The following is a 10019-nucleotide window of genomic DNA, read 5'->3' as shown; positions in this document are numbered from 1 at the left end:
AACACACTACGAACCAAACGAAAATTATCCAACAAAGATTGACTTTCAATACGTCAAAAAATAGCACATTTATTATGGATGGGGGAGTGATAGATTTTTATTGGAACAACATCATACTTTTAATAAATTTGTTAAAAATAATAATATCATCTCCCTTTTCAAATATATCTTATAGTTTTACATTACTTATTATCCTTTTTTTAATCTTTAAATAGATCATTTCCTTATATTAAAAATTAGTTGAAGGATCCGTGAAATCACGGATGTGTTAAAGAAAACTGTTAAATAATATGCTACAGTTAAAATCACGGGTTTGATGATTGAATAAATAATAAAAACCATTTGTTATGTTAATACTATACTTAAACATGCTTTAAGTGCATATTAAGGACATTGGAGTATCTATTAGAATGCAATATAAATATAAATACCTCAAAGTTCAAATGAGTCTTTAATAACAAAATCCATACAATATGGGTCACACCGATGCCCATTTCAAAGTACATAATCTACACTACTCATAAGTACCCTTCGTTTGACCTCTAACAGATAATGGCTTGTAAACTTATGTAAAATCAAAAGATCAGTTATTAGATACATTTTCGCTATAATGCATAATTCTGAATCTAATACAATTCATATCCAAAGTCATAATTAAAAGCTCATAATCTGCACAACTTGAAAAACCCAGCACTAATTAACTACCTTTAATAGACAAATATTCATTAAGCATTATCATCCATCTCAATATCCGCCAGTTTCACTATTAGGAATCATTATAAACCAAGATAAATACATTAAAAATAATTTAAAAACTTTAATTATCAATACCAAATATAGACATACCTTTAATATAGTTGCACAATTTGTAACTTATCATATACCATAACCTATGAATCGATGTTAAACCTACAACTGTGAATTAAAGCATAAAAATATGTATGGAGCAATTGCCATTAAGAATGCTTTAAACACCGATTCAACTTCTCTCAAATAAAGTTTCAAATCCATTAACATAAGAAGAGGCTACAACAATGCCATACAACTTGACGAAAAGTAAACATTGTATTGTTAAGCGGTTGGGCAATTAATCGTCTATTATGTACTATTACTAACAAAAGCTTTACTCTCTTTTGGTTGGTATACACATATGAGACCTAAAGATCGATACAAATGAAAACGATTATATATTTACATATAGATACATCATATTATGACATTGATCAAGTGAAGCAAACATCATAAATCCAAGATAATTATCAATTGTTGAAACAAAATACCTACTAACGACAACTATAAATCAAGAGAAATAAATCAATTAAATTGTACTTTTATTAGTTTTTTTCTCTACGGCATTTCATCGAAAAAAATTCTATAAAGATTCAAAAGCTTAACTAATTTAAACATCACATTAACAAAAATCGACCGAAACAAAAACTTAAAGATAGCGAACACAAACCCCTAATTTAATTAACACTTTCAAACCCAACTTATCAATGTAAATCTTATAAACAAAACAGCTGAAAGTATAGGGAAGAGGCATGAATCAATCAAGTTACCTTGATGAATTTCTGAAGACATGGATGTGAAAGAATACAAAGAAAGATGACTATCTTGCCTTTATTCACAAATTATTATGTTTTTGATGCATAATCGTTCATTGCCTAATCCTACAAAAAAAAACAAAAACCTAAATGAATACTTGCATAGTAAAAGCCACTTTCTAAACATTAGCTTAATCATAATCCACTACGAATATTAAGCCAAACAAATTCAAATAAGCAGGGCATGAATATTTGAAAGTTACCATTGAACATCCAAAATATGGATAACTTTCTCTGCCATAACCATTATCTTGATGAAAAACTAATGAAAATCACAAAACAATATAATCATATTACTACAGTAGTACAAAACTAAAAGAACAAAACTATATCCGTACAAAATACTTAAAAGCCTTTGCTTGAAATACTAACCTTAATAGAAGGGTTATCGAGAATGAATAGCGAAATCATCTTCATTATCTCTTAAAAACCATAGATTTTGACTGTTGGATTCCTTTGATCTAAAATGGAGAAGAAACAATTTATTAGAAGAGGATCATATGACTTGAAGTAGATGTAATCACCCAGGACCAAAATACAAAACATCATACTAAGCAACATTAGGACTTACCTAGCTGAAAAACAAACTCGTTTGATGTTCATGTATTTTTTAATCGATCATTACAACCCGAAATTCAACTATAGGCGTAAAACATCAACAACAAACATACACTTTTCACTTAGACATTTGTTCAAACACTTAGTACGCACCCATAATGAATACTCCGTAAAGTCACGGATCGTTACTACCATTATACCTAAATTGTAGGGATTTAAACCCTAATAGCCACCGAACCCATTAATTGTTAGAAACATTAGATAGAAAGTGAAGATCAAAGTTGAAACTATTACTAGATGTCCGATGATATGAAGACAATCCCCGATGATATAAAGTCACAGATCTTGAGAAAGAAAGGATTTGAGAAAGAAAGGAGATATAGAAATGTTAAATGTAAAAAGATGAACGTGAATCGTATATTATGATGAGGAGGAACCATTGATATAGTTTGGGTTTATTGAAATTGAAAGAATTGATGGTAGTTTAATTTTCCTTGAATGAGTTTTTTTTCTCATTTAAGTAGAAGGAGCGTATCTGATGAACTGCGCGTGCGTATTTTCAGTTTCATTTAGGTAGAGACTTGTTATAGAATTTTTAGTAAATAATTATATTTTAATTCTAAATTAATTAAGATTAATGACATTATTCATATTTTTTTATATGGCAAGTTTGAGCAAAATTAAACGTTAAATTGTGAAATGATGACATCAGCAATTATAGGAATTTAATAGAAGTTATAGATGTATAGACCTAATGAGAATGTAGTCGTTTCTAATAAAAGATATGTTACATTCACACATAAAGTTTACAAAGAATAATTCATAAATGATTTGTTGTTTCTCTCATATTTATTTTTCTTATGTATAATTAGGCGAAACAATTTCATATTCGAATAATTTACATTTTTACGTCACATTATAAGTACATAGTATAAAATTGTATAACATTTTAATAAATCTCACTAACTTCATATTCTCCATCAATAAAGTTTTTGATTGATTCTTTTAAAGGCAAGAAAATATTTAGTGATGTATTAATATGTACAAGATACACGAAATAATACCAACTATTACAAGTAACACTATCGGCAGCAAGAAGATCTCAACAGAAGCACAAGGCTAGGGCCTAATTTAATTCAAGTTGGGGAATCTAGCATAGCAGTATTGAAATACATCGACAAAGCCACACAAGACCCACCCATTTAGATCACTAGCCAAGACTTTATATTGAACAATTTTCGTTTTTAAACCCAAGTCTATCCGAGAAAGTTGGGTGAATGCGGCGATCTTGAAAAACTAAGAATATTCACATTTTTTTCTCGAATTTTTGCACTAATCTATGTTTAATCTTCACGCTATTCATTCTTTGATTGTCCATACAGGTAGGAATTGGGTATGGGGAAAACAACGGCAGGGAAAAAGAAGAAAGATAACGTAACCCAGCTTAGGGTTTTACGTAGTCACACGATAGAAGGCGATGATATTTTTGAATCTAGCGACGGTGATGATGTTGTTTCATCGAAACCATTGAAGACTGAATATCAGGCTCTGAACCTTATAATGTTAGGGTTGAAAATTCCCAGCAATCTAACGTTCAAGGTAATGTTCCTTTGACTCAGGAGGTCAACGAACATGGTCAGATGCATGAGAATATGAGTGTCTATATAGCATCTGACGATTCAAATGATGATCACGCAACGAAATCTTTTTATAGTTCTACTCCTATGCAAGGTGGTAAAACTGATGGTGAAGTTGGGAATGGTCCCGTTAAATATACTCTTTCTAAATATGTGGACACGTGTACCATTCCAAAGGTGTCTTATATGAATGCTTTGAACGGTGCAGAAGAGAAACGCAAGGTTAATTTTTGATTCTTTGAGAGTTCAAAAGCATTGGATGAAGGCATTGATATGCCCAAATCGGACTGTTTATTTATGCGGTGTCGTTAGGTCGCAAAACGTCAATTCAAGATATCAACAGAAGAAGCTGATTGTTTAATTTATATATGCTGGGCCTAAAACTATTATTCCTTCTTATGTGTCGTGACCCGTCCTAATCCATCTGGACGAATACATTACATTTGGTTACATCGTGAGTTACTTGACCTCTATATGATACATTTTACAAACATTGCATTCGTTATTACAAGACAAACTTTCATTACATCGAAAGTTGACGGCATGCATACCATTTCATAAAATATCCAAACTATGAATGACTTAATATTAATCTTGATGAACTCGATGACTCGAATGCAACGTATTTTGAAATATGTCATGAATGACTCCAAGTAATATCTCTAGAATGAACAAATGCACAGCAGAAGATTTCTTTCATACATGAGAATAAACATGCTTTAAAGTGTCAACCAAAGGGTTGGTGAGTTCATTAGTTTATCGTAATCAATCGTTTCCATAATTTTAATAGACCAAAAGATTTCAATTTTTCCATAAACATACATCTCATATCAGGCATTTCGCAAACTGCATAGAGATAAAAATCATTCATATGGATTGAACACCTGGTAACCGACCTTAACAAGATGCATATAGAATATCCCCCAGTATACAGCGCGCAGCTAATATACTAAATAATACTTCGAAGTACTAAAGCACCCATACCCTGGATGAGGCTTGTTGGGCCCGATAGATCTACCTTTAGGATTCGCGTCAATTAGGGGCCATTTCCCTAATTCGTAGGTTACCAGACTTGAAGGGGCGATATTCGGTTTAATAATCTAACCATATAATGTAGTTTTGATTACTTGTGTCTATTTCGTCAAACATTTATAAAAGTAGCGCATGTATTCTCAGTCTCAAAAATATATATTGCAAAAGCATTTAAAAAAGGGAGCAAATGAAACTCATTATACTGTATTTTGTAGTAAAAATACATATGACGACATTGAACAATGCAGGGTTGGCCTTGGATTCACGAACCTATATCATTTGTGTATATATATTAATACACATAATCGTAATCGAGCAGATTTATATATTACTAGTGATATAAATGTTATAGTAATAATTTATATGTTTATATATTAATATCATAGTATTTACATATTAAAAGTTTTGGTTATATAATATTTATTATATCATTACATTAATAATTTTAATAACTACTATTTATATTTGATTTATCATAATACATTTATTAATATAAATGTAGTAAGTACTTGTTAAAATATTTTTAATACATAATTTATATCAATATGTTTAAATATTCAAAGTTTTTAATATGTTAATATTTTAAGTAAAAATGAATTATATAGTTATATGGAGACGTAATATACTATATCATTAATAAATATTTATATACTTGTTAATATGTCATTTAAAAATATATGCTTATATATATACAGAAAATTATAATCAATATATATTGTATTTATTATTAATATTTATATATACCAAGTTATATACTTATTTTCCATTAAAACCACGTTCACAGAGTTTACTTATTCGTATATGCATCATTTTTTAAATACAATTTTTACATCATTACATATCTATACTTCTACGTATATCGTATTAGTATTTATTATACATATCGTGGTTATATCCATAGTATTAACTTAATATATCATAACTTTAATCATACCTAATACAATCACGATCATACATTATCTTATACTTATTTTAGTAATCATGATAATTATAATAATAACAAATAATAATAATAATAATAATAATAATAATAATAATAATAATAATAATACTAATAATAATAATAATAATAATAATAATAATAATAATAATAATAATAATAAATAATAATAATAATAATAATAATAATATTTAGTGATATTACTTAATAATAACTAAAATGATATTAATAATAATTATATCATAAATTTCAACATAATAACAACAAATTATAATAACAATAACATTAATAAGTAATAATAAAAATGAAAATGATAACAAAAAATGAACTACCTTCTTTGAGGAGGCTAAAAAAAAAATATTGCTCCATGAGGGACTCGAACCCACGACCTCCCGCTCTCACACAAACACTCAATAACCATCGCAACATATCTATTTATCCGTGTTATAACCCACTCCATTTATATTTATATCATATTTATTTCTGTTTTTCTCTTCTCCTCCTTCAATTTCAAAATCGACTAAACGATTTAATCAACCATAAAACGAATTACAATTTATATTAGGACTTGAAAGTAAGTTGGTATTGACCGGTAATGGTTAATTATGTTCAACGAAATAAAAAAAATTCATTTAAAACTTCTGTGCTCGTGAAGAACACATATACCCCCATCACGGATTTTAAAATTTAGAGTGATTTAGACCAAAATTCCTACATGAAATCAATTCCAAATCAATCCTAGAAACTTTTCAGGCCATCAATTTAACCAAAAACCTCAAAACGAATTCGAATTGCTTCATGAACCAATAGTTTAACTTTTTCAAATTAAACTTTGACTCTAAAATTCAAACTCAATACTAAAAATTGAGACTCGAAACTTTGCAGATAGCTGAAGTAAAAGATTCCTAACAAGACTGCAATTTTACATTTTAAAATTAAATTCGATTTCGTACTCTTAATTAAATGAAGTAGAACAGAGCAGGTACCTGTTTTGTTTTCTATATTTTGTGTTTTTAATTATGAATTGTGATAGTGGAAAGTTGTAGTTAATAATGTAGATGAAGAATTGAACTAAGTAACACTGGAATGGTTCGTTTTATATACTGATGCTAGTGTTGTTTAATTAGACAACAAGGACGATGACTAAAATAAAAAAAAAGGATATGATTGCTAATCAGATTTTGGCTGGATTAGAAACTGAGGTCGATGTATAACAGATTAAAGACATGAATTAGACCGAAAACAAAATAAGAGAAGAATTAAAAGACCATTTGATTATGATAGTTAACTAAATTTGTTCTTATTAGGGTTGATTTGTACTGAAATGAATTTAGAACAGGGACGAATCTTATACAGCTAATTGGATTCACGAGATGAGACTGAATCTAGACTATTTTGTGATAAAAATTATATTGATAATTAATTATATATAATTATATTAATAATAGTAATTTCATTAATATTAAAAAAATAAATGTTAATAATACTTGATAATAATAAAGTTAATAATGGTATTAGTAATTATAATAATAAAGATAATAAAAATGATAATAGTAATATTATTACTGATAACAATAATAATTTGTATTATTTTATAATTACAATAATAAAGAATACTATAATAATAATTTTTAAAAATAATAATGATAATATAAAAATAATAATAATAATGGTACTAATAATATCTGAATTACATCTAAATTGTAATTTTTAACTATTCTATAACCTTTTTATCATGTCCATACAATTGTAATAATAATATTGATAAAGATAATTACATTAATAATAAATAATCAACATAACTTAAAATTAAAATCTTACTACTAATTATAATGATATAACAAATTAGATGCATCAATTCTGTAACGTCCTCCAGATAGGGCCTGGAAGAATAACGTCACTAATTATATCAAATCACAGTTGTATAAACGAGAACGACTCTATATGAGACATTTTACTGAGTTTTACAACGGAAGATAAATAGATTACATTATATTTAATGAACAATGCAGTAAATGTCTTTAATTGATGTGATATGAAATGCATGACTTCAAGCATGGCAAGCAATCATCATCAAAGCAGCAGATAGACAGCGGAAGTAATATTTAAGTACCTGAGAATAAACATGCTTAAAAAGTCAACACTAGGTTGAGTGAGTTCATAGGTTTGTCATAAATAATGATTTCAGTAATAGTGTTAGACCACAAGATTTAGTTTGTAAAGTTGATCTCCCGCAGGATCAAAAAGTTATGACAGTGCGTGATATTTAGACTAAACGTTGTTTGCCCAGTGACAAGTTGTTCTGTCCTTGTCGTTTAATTTCATTATCAAGTAATACAAAGACTTAGTCAAATGTATCGGGGACGTTACTCCCGATAGGCCTATCCCCAATAATTAAGAATGCCGCAGCAATTAAAAATATCACTGTAGAAACTTAGTCGGACATAGCCGGGTATAGCATAGTTTTAACAGTTGGTACTGATATTTAGACTAGACTTTCAAGTTTACCCCGTACAAGTTATCGTTTATACTTGTCGGTTGGGGACTTGCTGGTCATAGCCCAACATATCACAGTTTAATAGTTGGTACTGATATTTAGACTAGACTTTCAAGTTTTCCTCGTACAAGTTATCGTTTATACTTGTCGGTTGGGGACTTGCTGATCATAGCCCAACATATCACAGTTTAATAGTTGATACGTGTAAAACAGTTATAAAAGTTGCGCATGTATTCTCAGCCCAAAAATATATAAAAAGGGAGCAGATGAACTCACGAAAAATCAGTTTTAGTATTTGTATTCATTTCATAAAACATTTATAAAAGTAGCGCATGTATTCTCAGCCCAAAAATATAGATAAAAAGGGAACTATGAAAACTCACGATACGATATGATAGTTTGTAGTAAATATGCATAGGATGGCACTGAACAAGTACAGAGTTGTCCTCGGATTCACGAACCTATATCAAGTATATAAATTAACACATATACTCGTAATCGAATAAGTTTATTTATTTCAATTGTTATATATTTCTGTATATATACTTTTATATATATATATATATATTCTATATATAAGTATTTATTTGGTAAAATAATATTAATAATGTTAATGAATAAAGAGTTGTATTATTTTGTAATAATAATAATAATAATAATAATACTAGTAGTAAAAATGATAATAATCATAATAAGGTTTTTAATAATAACAATAATAATAATATAGTTTTGATGATAGTAAAAATGATAATTTTGTAAAAATGATAATAATGATAATACTTTTTAATAATAATAATAGTAATAATCATACTAATAATAATAGCGATAATATTAATAATAGTATTTATGATAATAATAATAATCTTAATATTTAGAGAATGATACTAATACTAATATTTATGAAAATAATAATAATAAGTTGTTTTGTTTTCTTAATAATAATAATAATAATAATACTAAAGTGATAGCTAATACTTATTTTAGTAATCATAATAGTAATAACTATAATAATAGTAATAATAATAATAACTAATAGTAATAATAATAATAATAATAATAATAATAATAATAATAATAATAATAATAATAATAATAATAATAATAATAATAATAATAATAAATAAAGATGCTACCTTAAAAGCTTGTTCTAAAAAGATTGCCCCGAACCGGGTTCGAACCCGCGACCTCTCGCTCACACTCAAACACCTTTAACCATCCGTCTGTCTCTTATTATCTGACTAATCCCTCACCCATTTATATTTAACCCATTAATAAAACTGTTTCACTTTTCCTTCTTCTTCCTCACAGATATATTCGAACAAAAATAACCATAACAACAAAACTTTGATTCGGTTTTAGGATTAACAAACAGAAATGATTTACTGGAATAATCAATCACAAAAAGAAAGAAAAAAAAACAAAAAAAAAAACAGCAGCAGCTGCTGCTCGACGGTTTAAAAAAAAAAAGAAATTGATTTTGATTTTTTTGAATGTTTTAGCCAAAGGTTACAACATGAAATAGCTCATAAATCGTTCCTATAAACTTTCTAAATCCTTAATTGATCCTAAAACATCAAATTGAAATCGAATTTCGTGATGAACAAAAGTTTGACTTTTTGAATTTTATAGTTTGACTCAAGAATTCGAACTCAATACAATGAATTGGAATTTGAAACTTTGCAGATAGCTTCATTAGGGAATTCCTAACACAACTGAATTAATGGATTTTGAAAAGTGGTTCGAATTTGAGT

The 10019-nt window shown here is 27.7% G+C and overlaps 1 long non-coding RNA gene across 1 annotated transcript; it reads right to left on the bottom strand.

Moving 5' to 3' along the window:
* Nucleotides 1-440: 440 nt before the first annotated feature.
* LOC139850401 (uncharacterized) lies at nucleotides 441-2516 on the bottom strand. The gene is made up of 4 exons (XR_011760022.1): nucleotides 2176-2516; nucleotides 1977-2065; nucleotides 1808-1866; nucleotides 441-1670 (listed from the first exon to the last, which is right to left on the bottom strand). It is a non-coding gene; the product is annotated as an uncharacterized lncRNA (long non-coding RNA).
* Nucleotides 2517-10019: the final 7503 nt, after the last annotated feature.

Source organism: Rutidosis leptorrhynchoides, chromosome 5 (assembly GCF_046630445.1).
Source record: "Rutidosis leptorrhynchoides isolate AG116_Rl617_1_P2 chromosome 5, CSIRO_AGI_Rlap_v1, whole genome shotgun sequence".
NCBI lineage: Eukaryota > Viridiplantae > Streptophyta > Magnoliopsida > Asterales > Asteraceae > Rutidosis > Rutidosis leptorrhynchoides.
This window is presented reverse-complemented; position numbering and strand designations above follow the sequence as displayed.